Source organism: Pan paniscus, chromosome 12 (assembly GCF_029289425.2).
Source record: "Pan paniscus chromosome 12, NHGRI_mPanPan1-v2.0_pri, whole genome shotgun sequence".
NCBI lineage: Eukaryota > Metazoa > Chordata > Mammalia > Primates > Hominidae > Pan > Pan paniscus.
The window spans coordinates 65,985,630-66,010,185 of NC_073261.2; the positions used below are offsets into that span (position 1 = coordinate 65,985,630).

At 44.2% G+C, this 24,556-nt stretch overlaps 1 long non-coding RNA gene across 1 annotated transcript; it reads left to right on the forward strand.

The window, feature by feature from the left end:
• Positions 1-403: 403 nt before the first annotated feature.
• On the forward strand, positions 404-24,243 carry LOC130541228 (uncharacterized). The gene is made up of 4 exons (XR_008955270.1): positions 404-496; positions 4,815-4,933; positions 13,374-13,502; positions 23,611-24,243. It is a non-coding gene; the product is annotated as an uncharacterized LOC130541228 (long non-coding RNA).
• The last annotated feature ends 313 nt before the right edge of the window (positions 24,244-24,556 follow it).

Consider the following 24,556-nt stretch of genomic DNA (forward strand, 5'->3'; position numbering starts at 1 on the left):
AAATTCTAGAACAACAGAGTTGCAGTAAATATGGTCAACCTACGTGTAATTATGCTGGTATGTCAACTTTGCCCCGCAGAGTCGGGTCTGCTCTGGTTAACCAGAGGCCCCCCTGCCTCAGAAACAAGACCTCCTGCAGGACCCTGTGGAGGGCCGACCCCAAGCCCTGTGTCTGAAGGGGGTAAGACAGCCCATAATTACGCTCATTGTTTAGGTCGGAGCACAGGAGGGTTTACATTAAAGACCTCAGCTGGCACACACAGCATGCCTATGGAAAAAATGAACCGCTCTCCTCCGCCCGCTTCCCGGTCCCAGCGTTGCCTGTCCAAGGGCTTTGGGTTTCACAGACGCCTTCTGTGACTCCACGTTCTGACCACTCCTGATTAGAAGCTTGGCTTCCCCCAGTTCTAAGAGACGTCTCAATCCAGAGGTTTGGAAATTGAGCCTTTCAAGAATCACAGCGTGTAGGTCTTGGGAAGGACCTAGAGATGATGCTGTAAGTTGGTGTCTCTTAAACTTTCATGCTCACAGGAATCACTTGGAGTTCTTGTCAAAATGCAGATCTAAATGTGGTAGTCTTGAGGTGGGGCTGGAAAGTCTGCATTTCCAGAAAGCACCCTGGTAATGCCCTGTGCTGGTCATTGGACCCCACTTGGAGCATCAAGATTCTAAGCTAAGCCTTTCATTTCACAAAGAATAAAAGGGAAACCCGGAGACCTGGAAGAGCTTGTTGGGGCAGAGTAAGGACTTGAGTCTTCCTCTTGCCATGGTGTTGTCCTGGCCCTGCACAGATGCTCCTGGCAGGGATGGTGTCTGTCTTAGCAGAGATGGTGGTCCCTTCTGGAACCACACCTAGAATCCAGGAGCAGGTGGCTTTTCCCCAGATGCTCTGGAGTGGATTGGATCCCCAGAGCTCTTGATGTGAGCCCGCAGGCTTCAGTAGTTGAGAAACTGGATGATAGTAGACCACTCACTATAAGATCCTGCCTGGAATCTTCAAAGGGGGCACAGGAAAGGAGGGCCTATTGAACATGCTGTGTATTGAGAGATGTGTGTGTCAGCAAACCCCAGGCTACTGATGCGACATTTTGGATAGGCAAGTGAGATTTGGAGGGGAGAATATGTGGCATCACGATAGAGGGGAATGGATGTTTTTAGTAGAAATCAAGGATCAGGTTGGGTGCGGTGGCTCAGGTCTGTAATCCTAGCACTTTGGGAGGCAGAGGCGGGTGGATCATCTGAGGTCAGGAGTTCGAGACCAGCTTGGCAAACATGGTGAAACCGCCTCTCTACTAAAAATACAAAAAATAGTCAGGCGTGGCGGCGTGCGCCTGTAATCCCAGCTACTAGGGGGTGCTGAGGCGGGAGAATTGCTTGAACCTGGGAGGCGGAGGTTGCAGTGAGCTGAGATTGTACCACTGCACTCCAGCCTGGGCGACAGAGACTCCATCTCAAAAAAAAAACAAAAAAACAAAAACAAAAACAAAACGAAAATCAGGATCACAGACTTTTTTCCAGTCTACCTCTATGGGATCTTGGACAACCTTTCTAGACCCTCTCAGTACAGTCTCATATGTTATGTGCTTGAACCCAGGTACTAGGGCACGTGCTCTTTTGAAGTTTATTTCCACTCTAAAATTCAAATTGTGGATATTATCTCTTTTTCTCTCTCTATTTCTCTTGCTCCTCTATCTTTTTCTATTTTTATCTGTGTCGTGGCACTTTGGTGTTATATATACAGTTGTGTACTGAAGAATTGACCAAAAGAGGGGTCTGGCCTTTGCCCTTGGCTCCTGGGAGGCAATCTCTAGGCCCCTGAAGTGTCCAGCCCGATGTCTTTGTTTGTCTGGGGGCTTTGGCAACTGGACAGTCCAATAGTGTGTTTCATAATGGGGGCTTTGGGACACACCAGATCAGTTCTAACCTCCATGGGAACTAGAGGCATAAGGTATTGGCCTGAGCCTCCACTGAGGGCTGGAGACTGAAAGTCAACCATGTGGACATTATGTGACTAAGCCCCAAGGAAAACTCTGGACACTAAAGGCTTGGGTGAGCATCCTTTGTTGACAATACTCTGTGTGCATTGTCTCACATTGTGGCCAGGAGGAGGCAACACCATCCACGACTCTATGGGGAGAGGAAACTCAGAAGCTTTGCCTTTAGACCCCTCCTGGATTCCGCCCTACGTGTCTCTTCTCTTTGCAGATTTAAATGTGTATCCTTTTCCTATAATAAAATCACAAGCATAGCGCCTTCCAGAGTTCTCTGAATCATTCTAGTGAATTATCAAACCTGAGGGTATTTGTGTGAATCTCCCAAATTAGTAGCCAGCTGATGTGTCATGAGGATGGCATGGATACCCCTAAACTTGCAGCTAGTGTTTGAAATGAGGGAAGCCTTGTGAGGATTCTCCTTTCAATCTTTGTAGTTGACTGAACTCTTAAATAGCAGTACATCAATTTAGCAAGTATTCTGGGGAAAACAAAGAAATACATCAATTCCTTTAACCAAAGCCTGCCTGGTTGTAGAGTGGATTAAAGAGTTTAGGCTAGAGTCTAGTGGATTAAAAGCCTGAACTTTGCAGAAAGACAGCCCCACAGATGGAGCTGGGCCTTACTACTTTCTGGTTGAGGTGGGCATGTTACTTAAATTCCCGAGCCTCAGTTCCCCATCTGTAAAACATACTTACCTCGAAGGTGTGTTGAGAGAGTGACATGAAATCAGATATGTAAAGCACAGGGCATACAGGAGCATTCCACACATGGTCACTGTTGTGGTTACTGTTATCATTATTGCTTCTGGCTTTGTTGTTGGTGTGATTTCCATGTTTACCTACCTACTGATATATGAATTACTATTTTGCCTTGTTCAAAATAGTACTTGACTGACTCAGACAGATGGAAGTAAGATAGCCTGATACAATAAACTACCAAGAAGTAGGAAATAAGTATTGGGTAAATGGCAGTGGCTGCTGAGGGAGAAGTGGGGGTCTTCTCTCAGAGTCTCTGGGAGGCTGGGTCTGGCTAAGGGAAAGGTTGCAAGATTGATCCTTGCTAAGATTGGGAGAGCTGCTGCTTGAGACACGATGACATGTCTTTATATCAGAAGTAGGGGTAATCTTGTAGGGGCCAAAATGTGAGGAGAACAGCAGCTGGCCTGGCCTGGAGGAGTTGAGAGCCAGGCTGTGCATCTCCGGACTAACCCATCCATCTTTATGTCTTCCATAGATTTCTGTTTGGTAAGCAGAGTGGTCATTAATACAGGTGTGCACTGTGCCATAAAGAGCTAGGGGAGAGAGGAAAGGTGGCATTTGGTTTTGGGAACCTTCCATCTCCCTATCCTTTCCCTTCATTTTGTCATTTCGGGTATTGCCAAGTCTCTACAGAGGCTCATTTCCATTTTCTGCTAATTCGTTACTTGAGAACTAAGATATTTACTGATAATGGTTCTAGACATTGCCCTTCCAAGATTTGTATTTTAATGAGAGGGAGGAGTCTCTTTATGAGTCAAAAGAATAAAACTGTAGGGATAAGATATGGTGATAAACTTCATTGATAAACGGAAAGTGAAACTGAAAACATTAACCTCACAAGGCTGGGTGCAGCGGCTCATGCCTATAATCCCAGCACTTTGAGGGGCTGAGGCTGGAGGATCTCTTGAGGTCAGGAGTTTGAGACCAGCCTGGGCAACATGGTGAGACCCTGTTTCTACAAAAAATACACAAATTAGCCATGTGTGGTGGTGCACGCCTGTGGTCCCCGCTGTCTCAGCTACTTGGGAAGCTGATGTGGGAGGATTGCTTGGGCCTGGGAGGCAGAAGTTGTAGTGAGCCGAGATTGAGCCACTGCACTCAAGCCTGGGAGACAGAGTGAGACCTTGTTAAAAAAAAAAAAAAATTAACCCTACAAAACAACAAAACTCCTATCCTCAAACCCTCCAGTCAAATCCTAGAGAACTGCTGCTCGAGAAGTTCTTACTAAGCTCTCTGGAGTCCACAGTTAGGAGCAGAGTCCTGAATCAGATGCCCGTACCTGAATCATGGCTCTGACACTGATAAGCAGGTCCCTGAGCCTTTCTGTGTCTTAATTTTTTTTATCTGTAAGATAAACAATAAAATAACAATAGTGACTATCTCATAGGGTTGTTGGGAGAAATAAATGACTTACTAACATAAAATATATTGGCACGGTGGCTCACGCCTGTAAAATCCTAGCACTTTGGGAGGCCGAGGCAGGCAGATCACTTGAGGTCAGGAGTTTGAGACCAGCCTGGCCAACATGATGAAACCCCATCTCTACTAAAAATACAAAAATTTGCCGGATGTGGTGGCAGGCGCCTGTAATCCCAGCTACTTAGGAGGCTGAGGCAGGAGAATTGCTTGAACCCAGGAGATGGAGGTTGCAGTGAGCCGAGATCGCGCCACTGCACTCCAGCCTGGGTGACATCTCGAAAAAAAAAAAGAAAAAGCCATTATCTTTTGGGAGTCGGTGGTGTTTTAGTAAAAAAAAATCAAACAAATAAAAACACTGTATTAGGGCAGTTCAGTGTTTTGATCACATAATACTTGGATTGCCCAAGTTGACCACTGGCATCTTAGGGTCTCTCAGAGTTTTAACCAGTGGGCCAGGAATCAGGCAAACAGATAAAAACGTGGAAAACAATGTCTTTTTGTGATTCACCATGTCTGATTAGCAGTGGGAATGTGCATGGAACAGATCCTGTTTGGTTAAATAATAAAAACCAACAGTCTCTTGCATTTGGTAATAATATATTTGAAGTACTGGGGATGAGCAGTTTCTGGTTTGATGGTCTAGGTCTAGATTTCCCCAGCCTTCTCTTTGAACTTGACCTTCAACCACTGGATCTTGAACCAGAAAACAGTTGAAAGGACATAGTGGAGACAGCGTGGGATCAAGTATGAAGACTGAGCTATGTGAGTCTGGATCAATCAGAACTTTTGTGAGCCTCAGTTTCTATATCTCTAAAATGAATACCATAAAACTTTCTTCACAGGGCTGTTAGAAGAACTAAATGAGATGATGCATTTGGAATGTTTTGGAAATGATTAAGGATAGTGCAAATGTCTATTATTGTTTTGTTTTTGAAATGTATTGACTCCTGTCATTGCTCCTAGAAGGAGGCCCAGACAGGTTCAAACCCTTGCCCAGGATGAAATAGAGGGAGGATGTGATATGCTTTAGGGCTACTGTTGGCTGAGCTTAGCAATCACCTCTCACCCTTGTCCAGCATGTGGTTCTGCTTGCCTTCTGATCAGGAGCAGACGTCTGTCTTCAGTCTGAGTTTTCTGTCTGCTTGGCTGAACTGTAAGGATCTGTGCTACGTGTTGGATTAGGTTCCATTCTGTGTTCCATCACTGATTAATTTTGTGACTCAGTTAAGTCATGGAGGTCCGGTGTTTTCATGGATTGGGCAGCTCTGGTTCTACCTGTCTCAAAGAGAATTTGGAAAATAAAGACAACTGAAGGATTCAAAGTAAAAGCACTCCTTGTCAGGTTTTTCCATTCTGGAAGCAGGATAGCATCATGATTAAGTACACAGACTCCTGGGTCGCTGATTGCAGGTCGCTTAGCACTCTGGGCCTCAGTTTTCTCATCTGTAAATTGAGAATAACAATAGTAAACTGGGGTAATTGTAAGGATGAAGTGACTTAATCATGTGAAGGGCTTCATTATAGTTCCTGGTCCAGGTCAGTGCTCTGCAGGTGTTAGCTACTGTAATGTAGGACATACACTGTATCCCCCCTTTGAATGCAAGATTTCTGCAGGAGAAATAGGTGCAGAGGTGTTTGGGACCCTTTGGTCCTTGTTTTTCTGTAGTATTTTCCTGTAAGTCACTGGCAAGTGGAAAATTGGCCAAGCATTACCAATCTTTGTTAAAAAGTGTGGAAAAAAGGTGTTTAAAGATAAATCCCCTAAATAACAACACTTCCCTGACCATCTTTTCCTAGAGCCTCAAAAGCAGTTTTGTATTTATATGAAGCTACCGGGAAAAAGGCCCCTGTGTTTGAGTTAACACATACGATAATTTATTCTGTGCTAGTTGCACCATCACAATTGAAATCTCCTCTCATATTCTAGAATGGATGGACAAGGTCATGCTGCTAGGTTGGTCGTTAGTTCTACTTTTTGTTTACAAAGTTTGTGTTCCCAAGTGCTGCAGGAGGCACTGTCTATTCTCTGACCTGCTCTGCAGAGTTTAGTGCAGACAGGCAGCGTCCCATTTTGCAGAGCAGGAGCCCAAGACCCTGAGGTACGTTTATTGGCCATTTTCACCATGAGTACTGATAATGATGGTGTTATTTTAAGATTAGTAAGGACAATTTTGGACACTTCTTGCTGCATAGAAATCCTCCGTGAAGGAACTTGGGAAGGTTTCCTAGGAAAGCACGCTGGCCTAGGCCTGGTTTAGGAAGGTTTCAGTGGATATTCATTATGATTGTTTGCAGGAAAACAAAATCGATGTGATACTTTGAACATGTCACCCAAAGACTACCAATGTTGACCCCAGACACTTGGGATCTCAGCTCTTGGCTGGAGCTGGGCATTCTTGCTGAGTCCAGAAGGAAAGGAAACAGCCAGGTGAGCAGGGCACCGGGAGCTCCGGGTCTGTGTGGCTGCTGGCTGTGGCACAGGGCTGAGAGCATGCACCTTGGGAGGTTTGTGCCTGATGCAACAATGAGGTTTCCAAGAAAGCTTTCCATTGCTCTATTATTGTTTATAAAGAAAAGAAAGTTTTTGTTTTTATCTTTCCAAACACACAGGTAGAATTTGTCCAGTAGAACTCAACAACCTGGGCCAAAGAGGAGGGAAAGGAAAGTCATTTCTTATTGTCTTATTGGCGATTGTAATTGTGGTTCTGAGGCTGGCGTTGTCCAGGATATGGCATAGTGCAACATTCTAGGAAGTTGTGGGGACATTTGGTATTAGCCTTGCCATTCAGATCCAGGAGCTGTGTCAACACTGGGGTGGTGACATCCTCTTATCTGTTCACTTAACAAGTTTCCTTCCTACCCCATTTACTCCTCATTCTTTCTAGAAGAGATGCTATTTTCTGAGAAAATGTTTTGAAACATCTGAGAATTCAGTGGTAGAGGCTGTGGTGGGCATCCCAGATCCCCGCTTCAAGACCAAGGCATCCATTGTGCTAGCTGCCCAGGGAGAATCAGCTGCTGATGGTCCACAGCTGGTCTTTCTCTAGAACCAGCCCTGGCAGAAGGCAGTGGCCTTACCCAATCTTACTCCCATTCTTCTGGGGGACCCTGCAGCCAATTAGTTGACTTAGGAATAGAAAAGCTGGGCTCCCTTGCTGTAACTTGGAACAGCTCAGAAGGGCAGCCCACCTCCAGAGCTCCCCAAGGGAAGGAGGAAGCTTCTGTTACAACCGCACCACACTTCAACTCCCTCACCTGCCTCCTCCTGCTTTCCCTTTTCCCTGACAGGAGTTGTTCCTGAGTGTTTCCCAAATTGCTCTGTACCACAATCTCTGACACAGAGTCTGGTTCCAGGGAATTTGATGTAAAGTAAGTCCCTTGGCACCATGACTAGGGATGAAGCAGTGTCTCTGGTCTCTGACATTTTCTATCTTTTCTAGAAATGTTCCCTTGTCATTTTTTTCCAGCCATGATCTTGGGGGCAGGGACTTTCAAACCCATCTAGGTCAAAATTGTTTACATGCATATATCTGCATGTCATGCAGATGGAAAATCTGAAAGGACACCCTCTGAGGTATTCACAGTTATGGTAGGAAAGGAAGTGAAGAGCGAACTCCGATTTTAACTAAATAAACTTCCATATTGTTTAAATAGTGTAATGAAAATAAATTAGTGTATCGCCTGTATAATTACTATGGTTTCTTACATTTTGGCCTATTTTAGAATCTGAGGGTGATCATCTCACCAACCCATGTATTCGCTATCCCCAACCTTGTCGTTTCTTCCTCACCACCTCCCTCTCATTCTGTGGGGGCTCCGTGCAGCTGGTCCTGAGTGTTGGGGTAATGGTGGGGTGAGAGGTGGGGAAGTGAGGATGACCCCCAACCACAGGGGTCAGGGGTCAGCTTCGGCTACTCGCTTATTGGAATGAGTCAAAGTACAACAATAATCTGTACCCCTTGCCACGGTGAATTGATGAAACCTTCCTATCCCAGTGTTAGAGGAAGTGTTTACTATTTTGTTATAGTAAATAAGAAGGGCTTCCCTTCTTCCTGCTGAATTCCACATAGAAGCATGAGGATTTAGTGCAAAGCCAGCACTCTGATGTGGCTCTGTCTTTCCAGATCTTTCATGGTCCGGAAGACCATGTCTGGTCCCTGATCTACTGATAAGGGATGGTTAGTTAGGAGGAGGGGCCCCGGGGGTGGCTGCCTTTCTCCCTGAAAATTGGTGTCAGTGTTTAGAGCTACCTCTTTGGTTTTGGAACTTATCTGTAATTTAAGGTGTTAAGGTCTGACTCTTTTCATTTGGGGCAAAGACAAGCTGTTTTCACTTTGGGGAGAAGGAGAGGGGTGAACTTTCATACTCACTCTCTCTCCTGCCCCTCTGTGAGTGCCAGGCTTCTGTTTCTCTCTTCCAGGTAGAGCTGATTACTCAGAGCACAAGATATGAAAGGACAGGCAGTCCACAGACATCGAATCTTTTAAAATCACTTAACAATTGAACAGTAACTCCTGAAATGGAAGCCCAGATCCTATACCTCTTTCTAAGAAAAGTTACTCTCCACCACCATGCCTCAGTTTACTCATGTGGAACACTGAAGTTACAGCACCAAACAGAGGCTAGAGGGGGGTGGGTGTTTGCTAAGTGGGACCTGGGGCTAACCTTTCTGATCTGGCCTGTCTCCCTAACGGGGCTGTTCAAGACTCAATTGGGTTAATGAATGTGGCTGTATAAAGCAGAATGTTTGTAAATATAAGACTGTCATCAATTTAAAGCAAATATATGGTTTATTTGCTTTAAATAAGGTCTTCAAATAAACATCTTCCTGGAGGTCAAATGCTAAAGTGCACGTTACCATGGGTGGATAAGAAGAGACTACTTTGTCCTGGGGCACTGTTTTCCAAAATGTGTTCCAAAAAACCCTAAGCACAAAAGATGTTGCTGTAGAGCAAAAAGCTGTATGTATGTATGTATGTATGTGTGTATGTATTTATGTGATCAGTGTGTTTGGGAAGTAATGCATACACATTTGGGTGAAGGAGGCTACGAAAGTGAATTCTTATAGAGGAGGAAATAAATAACAAGTTATACAGTTATTAAAACACTGATAAATGCCAGAAACATGACAAAATCTAGAAAACTAATGTAATATTTTTACTCATTAATTGCTTGACATATTTCTATAATACTTTTCCTTCTATATTTTATAGCTCTGCACTCTTTGCTCACCTCTTCATATGACAACAATTTGGAAATCTTTTCTACAAAGAGGCTAGAAACCTAATTTAGTCTTTCCCTAACATGATTGATGAAAATTTATTTTTTGTTATTAATAATTAAGAAAAGGTCAGCTTTGTTGCTTGTTATTGGTACTGTCATGTGAAGTTTTAGGATTGTTGACAAATTTGGGACATCTCTTAAGTTTCCTTCATATGTGAGCTGTAAGATTTCACAATGTTCTGAGTTTTCTGGTGCAGTAATTTATCTCACCTATTCTTTAAACTGATGACCCTCATTAACCAGGCCTTGAAAGGGCCCCATCTAGAGAGGGGTGGTGACACTTAAGCTTTATTCCCATCAAGGTACATTTGCCCCCGTACAAAACCTCTTCTCCTACCCCTCCAGTATTTATTCAGAGAAATTTCAAACCTAAGGAAAAGTTGGAAGACTAGTGCAATGGACACTTGTACAGCACTCACCAACATTCATCAATAAACATTTTGCTACATTTGCTTTACCTCTTTCTCAATCTCTACCTCTCCTTCTCTCCTGTCTATGCACACACACACACACACACACACACACACACGCACCCGCACCCCACCAACACATCACACACCACACATACACATGAGTTCAGGCTATATTTTCTAGGAATGAGGACATTTTTGTACATAGCCATAATACTATTTTCATGTCTCATAAATTTTCCATAGATATTATAATGTTATCTAATAAACACTCCATATGCTATGTGCATATTTACTAATTGGTATCAAAAGTCCTTTGTAACCGCTCCCTTTCCTTTCCTTCCCCTCTCTTTCCTTTTCTTTTTCTTCATTTCCTCTCCTTGCCTCATCCTATCTATTAATCTTTGATTACATTCTTACTTTCTGGTTCACAATGTCCTAGGATTACATTGCTCTATTTTACCCCCAGAGCTGGAATCAGCCATTCTCTCCAAGGAACCCTGGTTCAAGGATCCCTGTCAAAAACAAAGCACCTATTAACATGTGGCAGATGCTGGGACATTACACTGTGGGGTGAACACCACCCTGTTATCTCTGGATCCCCTCTTTGTGAGCCAAGTCCTTGGGCTTGCTACTTAAGTACCAGGGAGACCACAGATGCTGGTGACACCTGGAGACTTTTTATCAGGTATTTGAGAGATGCAATTTGTCCTGTGGAAAAAGGCTCAGTCTGCTGACCCCTGGCCTTCTCTTGTGTACTCCTCTTCTGGCTGGGAGGTGGGGTGAGGAGAGAGTAGACCACAGAGACAGCCTGTAGCAAAGGAAGAAGAAATTTCTGGAAGTTTTTTTTATATCTAAATACTACTCCTCCCTGTATGACATCCAAGTCATTGTTTAAGGTCCACCCAGTGTCCTCTCTTAAAACACCAGTATCATGTCTGTAGATAGCTGGGAAGTCAGTCTCCATCTGCATCTCTGGAGCCTATGGTAGGAGCCTATGAAGAACAACCTGAAGCTTTGCCAGGGCCTTCAGCTATGGGTTTGGACATTGTCCAGAAAGAGCACAAAGTTTCCCCCTACAACTTCTGGGAGGACAGCCTTGGAGACCTGCAAACACATCCTGAGCTAGGGAGAGTCAGCAGGCCTGGGCCCTGAGGGGCAACCAGGGGTGACAACTAGGGTGCATTACTCAGACTTGCTTCCTGGTGCCACTTCAGAGGCATTAATATGTTTCTTTTGAGAACTGTCCTTTGAAAGAACTCTTGGAGTGGAGCTGATTCTGTAAACTTGATGCTATCTGGAAACCAGAGGACCAAACAAGCAGCCTGAGGAGGCCAGAAACCCTGGGGATGCGACCCAGGTATTAGTTGGAGAGCCCAGGAGAGGCCCCAGGGAGGCGCTGATGAAGTGGGACAGGACGTGATCACTACTGTGAGCTTCTAGGTGGGGGACAGGGCAGGAGAAGCCCCTCCCAGGGGTTGCCCGAAGTAGGCGCCTAGGCTGAGACCGAGGACCCTGGCAGGAAGGCCTTCTATAGAGACAGGATCTTCCATCTTTCTTCTACAAGTGGCTGAAGGAGGAAGTTGGAAAATCAGTTAACGTTTCTCCAGTGTGTTCTCTTCACCTACAAAGCTGCGGATTAGATGACTAGTTTTCATGCATTAAAAAAAAAAAAATCAGCAAAATGAGGCCTTCTGTGGAAGCCCAATTAGGTAGAAGTGCAGCTGCTCTATTTGAAGAGGAAGTTGGGGCCCCAAAGCCTTCCCAGAAGCCCCCTCTGCCAACCTTCCTCCACCCCTCCGTGGCCCCTGAAGGGAGCTCTGGTTTTTCTATAAACAGATTCCATCTGGAATAAAAAACAAAGGTCTGAAAAGTTTTTCTCATTCTAAACATGCAAATACAGGCAGAAAATTGATTATTTGGAATCCTGCGTGGAATGCGCTTGTGAGGGCTGGTGAGGAGGCACAGGAAGTGCCTTCAGCATCATGTGTTTAGATGGCTGGGTGGGAGGGCCATCGAAGGACCCTGGAATCGTTAGGACTGTTGGTGCTGACGAGGGCTAAGTGGACCAGAGAAGCCCGTGTCCTGTGGCTGTGGGTCTTGGGTGTGGGGAGTCAATGGAGCCGCTGGGTCCAAGTCTGAACGTGTCCTGAAATGCCTCCTAAAGCCTTCGTTGTTTCTGGTCTGCTTAGCACAGGTCTGCATTAACACTGTGTAGAATGGCTATAGGTTTCCTAGAAAATATGAGCAAGGATGGTAGTTTTGAGACACTCTGTTCTGTGTAGTTCTTGTTTTAGAAGAGGATTCATTCTATGTTTGCCCAAGATTCATAAGGAGTCTGTGCATACTAGACAAGAACTGACACTTCTGGAAGGTTTTAATTTTCAAAGATCATCCTATGATCCCATTTGATCCTCACAACAAATCAGAAAAACAGGCAGGGTAGGTATTAGACTCATTTGCAGATGAACAGACAGAAGCCTAAGGGAGGATGAGTGGCGTGCTCACACATGGCTGGCACCTGTGAAGCTGGGACTGCATTTTCGATTCTCCAAGCCAGCCCCAGCTTCCCAATTCTGTGTAGATAGCGGATCAAATGCGGGTGGTTAGAAAAGAGTTTTGTTGCTGTGGCTTCTGTGAGCAAGATCAGCCACGGGCATGGTTAAAGGTGGAATTAAGACTTCTTACCAACTCCACTAAGTAGCTCCTCTAGGCTTCAAATGCCACTGAACATTTTGGGATCCAGTGGGGAGAGTAGTGCCCACCCCCACTCCTGCCCAGGCTCCCGTTGTAATTGCTTTTCCTGTAGCTCCCTGGGGCAGCAGGATGTGGCAAGAGTCTACAGACTTGAATGCTGCTCCTAACTCTACTGCCAATGGTTCATGTGTCTTGGGCAACTGCGTTGACCCTCAGAGGATATTGAACTACAGCAGTGTTTCTCAAAGTGCTGTGCTTGGGCCACCTGTGACAAAGTTACGTGTGAGTGTGTGTGTGTGTGTGTGAATGTCCTGTGTGTGTATATATATTCCCAGGCTGCTCCCCAGATCCACTGAATCAGAGTCTCTGGGCTGGGGCATCTTCTCCTTCGTTGATTCAGAGACACACTCAGGTTTGACGACCACTAGGCTAGAGGCTCCCCAGGTATCCTTCCAACTTAATGCCTCCTTTCTGCAATAACCCTCTTCCTTGACTCTGGGTGGGCTGAGATTTCTGTAGCGAAGGGTAGGACTTGATTTAACAGTAGATTTAAAAAGCTGTTTCAGGCAGACTTGCAAAAACCTGAGAGTCCAAGGGGGAAGTTACAGAGTAGGGGATGCAGGAGTGAGTGCGGAGTGAGAAGGCACCTGTGTGCCTGTTTCAGAAATGAAAGTAACTTCCTAAACTCTGCTCATGCCAAGCAAAAGTATGGGTACTGTGTTGCCGCTTATTAAAGACAAAATAAATCACTGTTCCAAGGAGACACTTCTTGCCTTTTCTTGCTATCCTATGTCTACTTCTCCATGATTCAGTTGCTGACGAGGACTTTCACCTGGGAGAAGAGCTCATTCTTCCTATCATTTCCCTGGGAAGAACATGGCTGAAACAACTTACTGTACAGACCACAGAAGTGAGACCAAAAACACTGAGATGAGGAAGAGGTCAGCAAAAGAGTCATATTTTAAAATATGTGCAATACTTATTATAATTGTTCTGCGCACTCCTATGGTGTGTTAAAAGATTTCACACTTTATAAGGTCTGGCTTCCAAGCTGAATATGATACTGTCTTGTACTCAGGTTGCATATAAAAGTGGCTGTAACAGCTTAAAGAGCTAGTCTTAGGAGAAGACTCACAGACCAGTGTTAGATAGTTTATGCTTATGAATTTGAATTTGAATATTTTAATACACCAGGGTTGATAAAGTCATCAAAAGTGTCATGGTAAAAAGCCAATTCCTAGGAGGAGACCATTGTCTTAAAAAATTATTAGCATTTATAGCTTATGTGGGAACATAAGTTCTACTCACCGAAGACTATAGAAGAGGTGGTTTCGTGATACAAGAAATGTGCTACCTGTACAAATTTAATGTGAAGTGAAAATAGTGTACCTATGTGAGTGGGATATCATGCAGATAACTTTTGGTTATTCAAGTTCTCCTTGTATAATTTAGGAAGTTATTTATTGTCAGCAAATACTTGTAAATTATTTCCAGCTGCCATGAACTAAATTTTAGGTACACTCTTTTCTGTGAGACGCAGAGGTGCTCATTTGGGAATGGATTCTGGCCAAGAAGTATGCATGATCCACTGGAACAATGGGAGGTAACATTTGGAAGAAGAAAATAAAATTGGCCGGGCGGGGTGGCTCACGCCTGTAATCCCAGCACTTTGGAGGGCTGAAGTGGTCGGATCATGAGGACAAGAAATCGAGACAATCCTGGCCAAAATGGTGAAACCCCGTCTGTACTAAAAATACAAAAAATTAGCTGGGTGTGGTGGCGGGCGCCTGTAGTCCCAACTACTCAGGAGGCTGAGGCAGGAGAATCGCTTAAACCCGGGAGGCAGAGCTTGCAGTGAGCCGAGATCATGCCACTACACTCCAGCCTGGCAACAGAGTGAGACTCCGTCTCAAAAAAAAAAAAAAAAAAAAAAAAAAAAAAAAAAAAAAAAAAAAAAAGAAAAAGAAAAGAGAAAATAAAATGGACCCCCACCAATGTCCTGGGTCTTCTGTTCTCATTCTTAACTCTTCAAAGATCATACACAGCGGATCTCAGGTCAAAGCTGCAAGTTGTTTTAGTATCCTGGGATCTTCTGTAGCAGAGCCAAGATTTGAGTTTTTCTAAACTGGTAGGCTCATTCTTCCTGGCTCCGTATCTCTCTCCCTGTGGCCATTCCAGGGTCCACCCATGAACAGCTTCATTGCAGCTGCCAAGTCACCAGCCAGCCTATTGGACAACCAGCCTTTATATTGAAGCAGGCGCTTGACATTCCAGCCCTGTTTCCCTGCTGCCACTGCTGCTTTCTCCCATCCAGTGATACTGAAATAAACTGTTCAGGTGAAATGAAAATATCTAGAAAGAGGCCTATAACTCTGTGTCAATGGAAAGCTACCTGGGATGTGCATTAGCTCTGCAAGCAGTAGTGTGGGGAGATACTCATCCTGCCAGGGTAGCTGTCTCCACATGAAACATCTTAATTTGGGTTTACTATAGTTAGAATATTTTGCATATTACTGTTCTTTATTTCAAAATTATGCCTACTTAAAAAATAATAGGTCTTTAAAGAGTTGCTAGGTTTCCATTTCTTTTGCATCATAAAGACAGAGCGTTATGGATATTTCAAGAAGTAAAGATAAGGGATAATATCACTCATGATCCCTCACACGATTATTAATTTTGTTTATTTCATTCCAGCCTTTTTAAAAAATAAGTATGCTTTTATCTAGTTGTAACCACAGTGTCATACTATTTCCAGTTTCTTTTCCCACTTAGCATGTGTCATTTTGCATTTTTCCATGTTACTGTGTAGTCTTTATCCTCCTAATGGCTACATGAAGGTCCATGGCTGTGTATCATAATTTACTTAACCATTTACCTACTGTAATCATTTTGATTGCTTTCAATTTCCCACTGTTATAAGTCATATTGCGATGGGCATATTTGTGCATATTGTTTTTCCATATTTGTATTATTTGTTGCATTTTTTAAAAAGTGTCATTCAGGAACCAGGATATTTGCTCAACAGTAGGCATTGCATTTGAAACTAATGGGGAAAAGGGGCTTTATAGAACAATTACAGTGGGAAAATGGGCATTATTTAACAATTTATTGGGTCTTCACTATTCCATAAGTTGAGGAGAACATGTAGCATTATGAGTATTACCACAGTCATAGGCATTCAGACACCTTAAAAGTACCTGTGATTCATTCAGAGGTCTTGTGGTGTTGTTAGGACTCTTCTGTCCTTTGCAACATACTTACTTGCTTTGGTGCTGGTTGTTATTGCTTTATTGCAATTTCACTGCCATATGCAGGTACACAAGAGCCTATGTGCAAAGGTGTTAAACAAGGCAATCGGAATATTCTTTGGTCAACATCCTCCAGGAAGGATATCTGTGATATCCTATTTACCTGAACTTCACCTAAGGTGTGGGTTTTTGTGGTGGTAATAAGAATACCATTCTTGTCTTTTTTTGTTTTTGTTTTTTTTGTTTTTTTTCCCTCAAGATGGAGTCTTGCTCTGTCACCCAGGCTGGAGTACAATGGCATGATCTAAGCTCACTGGAACCTCCGCCTCCCGGTTTCAAGCGATTCCCCTGCTTCAGCCTCCTGAGTAGCTGGGATTACAGGCATGCGCCACCATGCCTGGCTAATTTTTTGTATTGTCAGTAGAGATGGGATTTCACCGTGTTGGCCAGGCTGGTCTCGAACTCCTGACCTCGTGATCCGCCCACCTCAGCCTCCCAAAGTGCTGGGATTACAAGCATGAGCTACTGCACCCGGCCCATTCTTGTCTTCTTTAATGTCAGTAATATAGCACTTAGTGAGTGTACAAATGAAGCCTGTGATCCTCTACTTAATATTTTGGAGGCACTGGATGTATTGTCCACTGGCATGCCAAATATGAGCTTGTAATTACAATGACATTCTCTTTTTTTAAGGTTTATGAAGGTTTTATTTAATGAAACATGCTTAAGGCTAACTAGAACACCGTTCTGTCCCTCATTCTACCCCTTTGTTTTCTCCATTGAACTTCATGACCTCAGAGTGAATGTGAAAGGGTGAGTTTTGGGAGGCTGGGAACAAGGGTGCACAGTAGTGGGTCTATGTGAGCTAATAGCAGGGAAGAAAAATCAGCATTGCATTTTTTAAATGGGGGAAAAATCAGGAAAAAGGCATGCATAAAGGATTTATCCCTTCCATGAAACATTGATTAATGAAATCTAGTATAAACGGGTGTCATGCCCTTTAAATATTAGATTTCATTACTTAGTGGATGGTAGGCTTCAGAAAGGGGATACCCTGTCTCTGCTGGCTCTTTATGGACACAAATGTTTCATGACCTTGCAGTGATCAAAGATGCAAATGCCTTGGGTAACCGAATCATGGGACAGTGTGAAACATTGTGCTGGACAGATGTGTTGTCAGGAAAGGGCTTTGGTGATAAAAGGGACAGCTGTCCTCAGGATGGGGGTGGGGGAGAAAGGAGTCAAGCAAGAGGGAAGGAAGTATGCAAGGGAAGGTGACCCAACCACATGAAGCCAGCCACTTGGGCCCCCAGCTGGGAAACTCCACCAGCTTGCTAGCTCTTCCGGTTCTAGTAGGGCTGGCCAGACATCTGGCCTCTGTTCTAATTAAAGTGGGCAACTAATTTGGTGGCTGCAATGAAGAAAGCGGCAGTGAAATCTTGATGGCTGCAGGGTCATAATAAGGCCCTGTACAACTTTCCAAGACTAAGGCATTGCCAAATTATTTCCATTTCCTAAGGGCCATTCAGTTCAATTCTGCTTAGATTTATTGAGCACTAGCTCTATAGAAAGCCCACACCCCGGCTCCAGGAAGCCTCTATCTATTAGGGAACGCACATGAGGAGACTATGGTGTAAAAGAAATGAATTAAAGACCATGATACAGGCACATGCAGGGTTCTGTAGGAATGTAACAGGGAAGTAATTTATTCCTATAGAGAGAATCTGGGAAAGCTTCCTGGTGGAGTTGGCATTTGCTCTGAACTGTTAATTCTGAAGTTCGATTCTAGGCAAACATTCTGGAGGATCACCATGAGCAGAGAGGCAGATTTTCTGAATGGAATTTCTGGAATTTGTCCTCTATGGGAGTGAGATAAGAAGTTCATTCTAGTATAGTCACAGAATTCCCCACATTTCATGGGTGGAAGCTCAGGCCCTGTGGCCTCTAAGACTAGGACTTGCACAAATAGAACGAGCCGGGAGCCTAGCTTTTCACCCAACTTGAATTGTTGGAGAAGGATCAGGTTGGCCCCTCAGTATGTGGCCTATGTTTATGCTCCAAATGGTGCATATGGTAACCTGTTACTATCAGGAATAATTAAGCCGCAATATACCCAAGTTATCTCCCGCTAGGTAGTTAACCTGCACTTGGCTCTGTTTGGTGGCACTGGCGGCAGGCAGAGTGAGGGCTGCCCACCTTCATGGAAATGAGCCAGCTGGAGCCCACTTGTTATCCATGTCCTTCCCTTTGGTGCCCCTCCTCCATCCCTCTCCATCCATCCTCCATCCCCTCTTCCTTAAGGCCTCTCCAAGTACCAAAAGAATGGCTGGCGAGACTGTGCCAGGGATCAAAAAACTCCCTGATTTTATCTTTGTTACTGAAGGCGAAAATGATCTGCTATGTATATTTTATAAGAAAATGTGTTTTGTTTCTAGTTCTACAGCCAGCCCTCCCTTTCCGCCCCCTAATAAGCTCATGTCAGAACTCTGAAGTCAGTTTGCCGTAATGGTAGCCTAAAGGACATATTTTGTAAAAATGAAAAATGAACATATTATTTATATATCAATAGTGTAAAAAGCATTGATCAATGCAAGCAGCCTGTTGTTTTGCTTCTCTACTTCCCCTCTAAACCTCCTTCGCCATCTCCTGCTTCCCCCTCTCTTCTTGCCCCAGGTGCCCACGACACTCCTACCGTTTAGAGAGGGAGTTCTAGCCTGTCCTGGTCAGTTTGTGCTGGGATCCGGCCTTTAATATGGAGCCTTCAACGGCTGAGCCTCCAAAATGACTCTCTGACAGCCAGCCATTAATTACCATCATCCGCGTCTAATTCATTCATCCCTCTCCCTCTCATGTAGAGGGACAGCTAGGGCTGAGGGCACTCAGGGAAATGTAGGCACGATTCCATGTTCTTTATGCAGAGAGGGCTGCCGGAGACTTTGTTGGATGCAGGGGCTTTAATTGAATTGGCTTGCCAATAAAGCTGTTGTCATTCAGTAAGTGAATTTGTTGTACTACTCGAAGCACAGCTGCTGCAGACAGCCCGGAATTTCCTGAAGGCAAGCCAGGCCCTCGGCTCGCCTGGGTTCTGCCTTTTCCATTGATCCTGAAGGCCATGCAGAGTGTCCCCCTTTAGGGCTTGGTTTTGGCACTGATTTGGATGCCATTGAGGAGCATGGGCAGGCTGGGATTCAGCAGGAACCTGGAGAGCCTTTGGGGTGTGACCCTAGGGGTTTATAGGGAAGAGGTAACTCAGGAGTGTTAGGGGTGGTAGCTGTCAGGCAGGAAAGGCCTACGTACCACAATTGGGTATTTTTTCAATGTCCAGAAAGATGCTGCCTTTGGCTCCATCAGGCTAGTCATAAGAGAATATCACTTCCCATTGTAAAAAAAGAAATTGAGAATATGACAGTTAATATATTTGTAGGGCCTTGTTTAAGAGGTCAAGTGGTATTGAGAAAATGCAGTGGCATTAGAACTGGCATTTGTTACTAGGAGATCATTGTGCCAGAAATGCTCTACTGCTCCCACAGTTTATAAAACACAACAAGATTGGCAGGTTGCATGATTTATGATGGCTTTAAAGTAACATCAAGATTAAGGAAAGTTTTTCAAGGGACTGCAGGCCATTTTTATTTTCTGCATCCACGCACATGAGTGTAGTGGGCTCAAGTGACTAAGAACAAGAGTGGGAGGAAGATTTTCATGTTTCTGGTGGTGTCCTTACACTTTAAAATAGATGGGGATTGCTCACTGAGCTCTTCATTCAAGGGATTTTCCCCCTTGTAATTTGGAATGATCTGAGCAGTGCTTGAGCCTTTTCAGGGAGCCTACTGTCCAATTGCAGTGGAGGGTTCATAGAACAGAGGGATCCCTGGTCTACTTTCAATTAGTCATGACTAGAGGATTTCCCAGCTCTTTACACCTGTTCTCCAGGGTCTGTCTACCTTTTGGCTGTTTTGTTGTTTCCTTTACCAAGAGGCTGGAGAAGAAGGACCCTGTAAGTCAAATGTAGTTTTTGTTTGAACCCTAAAATTCTGACAGCCCGGAAGCTCTTTAAAAGAAGCCTATGTATTGGCCCCATTAAACTTTTTTTTTTTTTGATCCAGGGTCTCGCTCTGTTGCCCAAGCTGGAGTGCAGTAGTGCAATCATGGCTCACTGCAGCCTTGACCTCACAGGCTCAAACGATCCTCCCACCTCAGCCTCCCAAGTATCTAAGACTATAGGCATATGCCACCGTAACTGGCTAATTTAAAAAATTTTGAACAGACTGGGTTTCCCTATGTTACCCAGGCTGGTCTTGAACTCCTCAACTCCTGATCCTCCTGCCTTGGCCTCCCAAAGTGCTGGTATTACAGACATGAGCCACTGTGCCTGGCCTTGGCTGTGTTTTGATATGGCAAGTGAGAGTTGGTTTCCTACATCACGTATGCAGCTTTGAAGCTTATAAGGAAGAAAGATGGTGGAAACTCAGGTGAGAGAGGCTTTGGGACTTGGTATCAACATGAATATCCGGCTGGTGTGAGAGAGAGTGATGTATGTGTAGGTGCTCCTGTGTGTATGTGTGAGTGTCCGTGTGTGTATTTTTGAGAGAGAGAGGTTTGCTTCAATGCCTAACTTTGGCATGAAATAGAGAAAATGATGCTCCTTACTCTAATAAGTAAATCTGTTGACAATACTTTTTGCTAGGTACAATCACATCTTTGTAAACTCTTCCCGCAAATCAAATCATGACAGAAGATGTGGCCATGGAAACAAAATCATTACTGTTTTGTTTCAAGAAGGTGGACTGAACCACAATTCAAGTGGAAGGTCCATCTTCTGAAGTTTCGGGCTTATACTAGTACTAGTTTTTTTTTTTCCCCCAAGATGGTTAATTTTTTTTTGTTTTGGTGAGACAGAGTCTTGTTCTGTTGCCCAGTGGCACAATCTCGGCTCACTGCAACCTCTGCCTCCCGGGTTCAAGTGATTCTCCTGCATCAGCCTCCCAAGTAGCTGGGACTATAGGTGCATGCCACCATGCCTGGCTAATTTTTTGTATTTTTAGTAGAGACGGGGTTTCACCCTGTTAGCCAGGATGGTCTCGATCTCCTGACCTCGTGATCCGCCCACCTGGGCCTCCGAAAGTGCTGGGATTACAGGCGTGAGCCACCGTGCTCAGCCGCTATCTTCTTCTCTTCCTGTGTTTTCTGTTCTCTTTCTTCTGGGCTTTGCATTCTTTCTACCGTTCCCTACTCCTCCTCCCTGGCCTCCCAGGTCCTCCCTGGCCTCCTGACTTCCCCTTTCTTTCATATCTCTAAGTCTTTCCCTCTTGATTTCATCATATATCAAACTATCTAATAATAGTATTAAAATTTTACTTGTCTTTACACACATGATTTCATTAACTTGCTTCTCCAAGTGATTATTCTTTCTCCTTTTGCGTTGGTGGGGTTTGCATAGCTGTTCCTCTTTGAGGAGGCCACCATGACTCTGGCGATTTGCTCTGAGACACTACTTTCCACCAACTACCATGTTGGGTGGAAGAGGCAGATCCAATTTTTAACTTTCTAAGGTAATAAATTCAGGAAACCCCAGCTGAGGCCAACTCACAATATCATTCATTTTGGTTTCTGCTTTTCATAATTGAGTGCCTTTTTGTACTTCTCTTTGATAAGTGGAATTAACATCTCCATGTGAACTGGAAAAGCTAAGTTGGTGGTAGTCCCTTGAGGATTTTGTGTCTTGCTCTGACACCTTCATTGACTTCACCAGAATTTTGATGTATTAAGGGATCAAGGAGTTGCACTTATGTGCATGAAGTTCTCAAGGTGTTTGGAGAGCCTGTTCCTAAGCCAAGTTCTGATGGTCCCTAGGAGAGAAAACTTTTCACCTGCCAAATGAACACAGTTTGATGGAAAAGTTCATGACAAGCCAACATAATACTTTAATCATTTTCTAGCATTGACTCAGCAGTTATGGAAAATGACTATGGGAAAAATACCAAAAAATTCTTCTTTTCTGTCTTCCCCTACTTTGGTAAGCATTCTTTTCACTTCTCCTTCCAAGATTCAGAATTGTACTTTCATTCCCTTGTTGCTTTTCTTCTCAAACTGGGGAGTGTCGAGTGAGGTGGTGGTATCCTGGGTGAACCCTGGGCTGTAGGATAAACATGGCAACTTTCACGGAGCATTTATTTTACTTATGAATTTTTGAGGAAAATGTAATTAATGGAAAGATCATCATTACATGATGGAGTGAAATGCAAAATTGGCATTAATGTTAAATAAAGCAGGAAACTTCAAACTTTTTTTTTTTTGTTGTTGTTGTTATTGTTGTTTCTTGTTTTTTTGAGCCAGAGTCTCATGCTGTCACCCAGGCTGGAGTGCATGGAGTGCAGTGGTGCTATCTTGGTTCACTGCAACCTCCATTTCCTGGGTTCAGGGGATTCTCCTGCCTCAGCCTCCTGAGTAGCTTGGATTACAGGCACCCACCGCCATGCATGGCTAAGTTTTGTATTTTTAGTAGAGACGGGCTTTTGCCATGTTGGCCAGGCTGGTCTCGAACTCCTGACCTCAGGTGATCTGCTCACCTCGGCCTGCCAAAGTGCTGGGATTACAGGCGTGAACCATGGTGCCTGGCCAGGAAGCTTCAAACTTCTGTTTGAGGTTCTCCAGTTCAGCCCCCATCTCACGGTCTCCAGAAGTAGGATTCTGCTCTTCAAAGGGGTGGGGAGGTGCATGACCCTTGAACCAATTACTCTAGTGGATTTCTTATCAGAGCTAACACAGATTATTTGTCTGACAGTGAATCTTAACATCCTTGGGGCATGGATCTTACTACATCTATAATGTCAACTTCAGTCATCCCTACTAAAGGCATTAGATATTTGCAGTTGTGTTATCTGCAATGTAGGAAGGGCAAAAGTCTTGGGTCAATTTTAACTCTTCTTAGTTTACGAAAATGTCTGGAGTACATATAGGCAACCCATAGTCATTTGGGGACTTGTCATTTGTGTGTGGATTATCTCAGCTTCTTATGTTCCACATTTCCACTTACCTGCTTTTGGACATTTCTTCACTCATTAGGTTATTTGTGATGAGTCAAATCCCAAATACACAATCCCAGATCAGGCTCAAGAAAGACATGCAGAGTATGTGCTGTTGGCAAAGGCCTCCTGATTTCCACAGGGCTTTGACCCCATGTTCAATGTGAAACTCCTTTTCCCGCTGAATCTGCTGCACCAGCATGGGTCTCAGGATTCCCTTAACCCTCCGGTTCAAAGCCAGCCTCAAAGCAGTCTAATAGTCCTCTTAGTCCTTAGCCCCACACTCTGATCTTGGTCTGTCAAGTTTCTCTCTTGGAACAAGAGCAAGCACAGATCCTCAGGGAAGAGCAGGCAAAGAGGAAATTTCTCTTTGAGGCCAGAGAAGAGTTGATCCAGGGTGCCCACTCTTGGCCAACCCTCAAAGGTAGTGGTCCCAGGCTCATCTTGCCCCTCCATGGCAAGTGGGTGCTAAGTAAGAAGCATGAATAGATGAAACCCCAAATAGCACCCTGAAGCAGACATCCACACTTCCTCACCCTTCTCTCCTCATAGGCAGAAACTTGGGGGTGGGAGAGGGGGAAGAGTTAGGGTAGCAAGGCAGGCATGTTGGGGGCAGGGTTGGAAGGAAGTTTAATGTTCGGATGTGTCAAGTTTCTCCTTGCGGCTGGAGTGTGAGACTAATATTTTGCCCCTACCAAAGGAAGGCCATGGCTGATAGAGACAATGATATTACATGCAATGCTTCTTTCTTTTCTTTATTTTTTTTTGGTTCTTAGGTGTGGCAAAATGGCTTTGTTGTGGTGGAAGATGAATTGTCGTCTCAAGGGGGCAGAGGACTGCCTGTGAGCTTCCTTAACATGGAGCCCGAAACCGGTGTTTGCACAGTCCTTGAGGAAAGGGTTTGCTCAGCAAATTAACAGTGTGAACAAGACTGCAGGAGGGACCATTTACCTACCTGAGAACAAACTGTTTTCTAGCTCTTTAGCAGCACCACTTACGCACAATTTTCATGTGCTAATGGCAAGTGATTATTACCTAGTTAGTGAATATACGTGGAAGACATAAAATAGCCTTTACTATCCCCTGGTTGAGACAACTCGCTAATTCAGACTTGCCGGGTGCTCTGAATTAGAGAGGTGCTACAGGAATGTCCTCTCGGATTTTTGGCGTTGAGCATGCATGCATGTGAGCAGGGTGCCATTTATTCAGAAGAAAAATAAATGACAACATTCTGTTTTGGGGCTTGAAACTGCATGACTGAAAACATAAAGGTGACAACTGTGATATGCTTTTTTAATGAGGGCAGAGATGTCAAGAGAAACCAGCCTTCTAGGAACAAAAGAATACTCTGTCAGGTGCAGTGGACTTAAGACCTTTTTCTCTCTTGGAATAATGTCCTTAAAAATAACCAAATTTTCCATTCAATAGAAAAATGTTCATCCCTTCCTCCCCATCAATATGAATTGTTGTCTTGGAGCATGGGGCACTAGCAAGCCATATTGATTTTGGAAATTAAAATGGGAATGTTGAAGAGCATTTTCAAAGAATTATATGGGATTTTAGCCATCTGAATGGCTTTCTTTTTAGGGTCAGTGAGAGTATTCTGGCTAAAATGTAGCCCATTGCTTTAGAAATAGTTTCCTTAATGTCTTTCCTGTCGCCCCTGCTGGGTCTGTGCAGGAAATGTAAACCAACATACAATATGTGTGTTTATTTTCATGT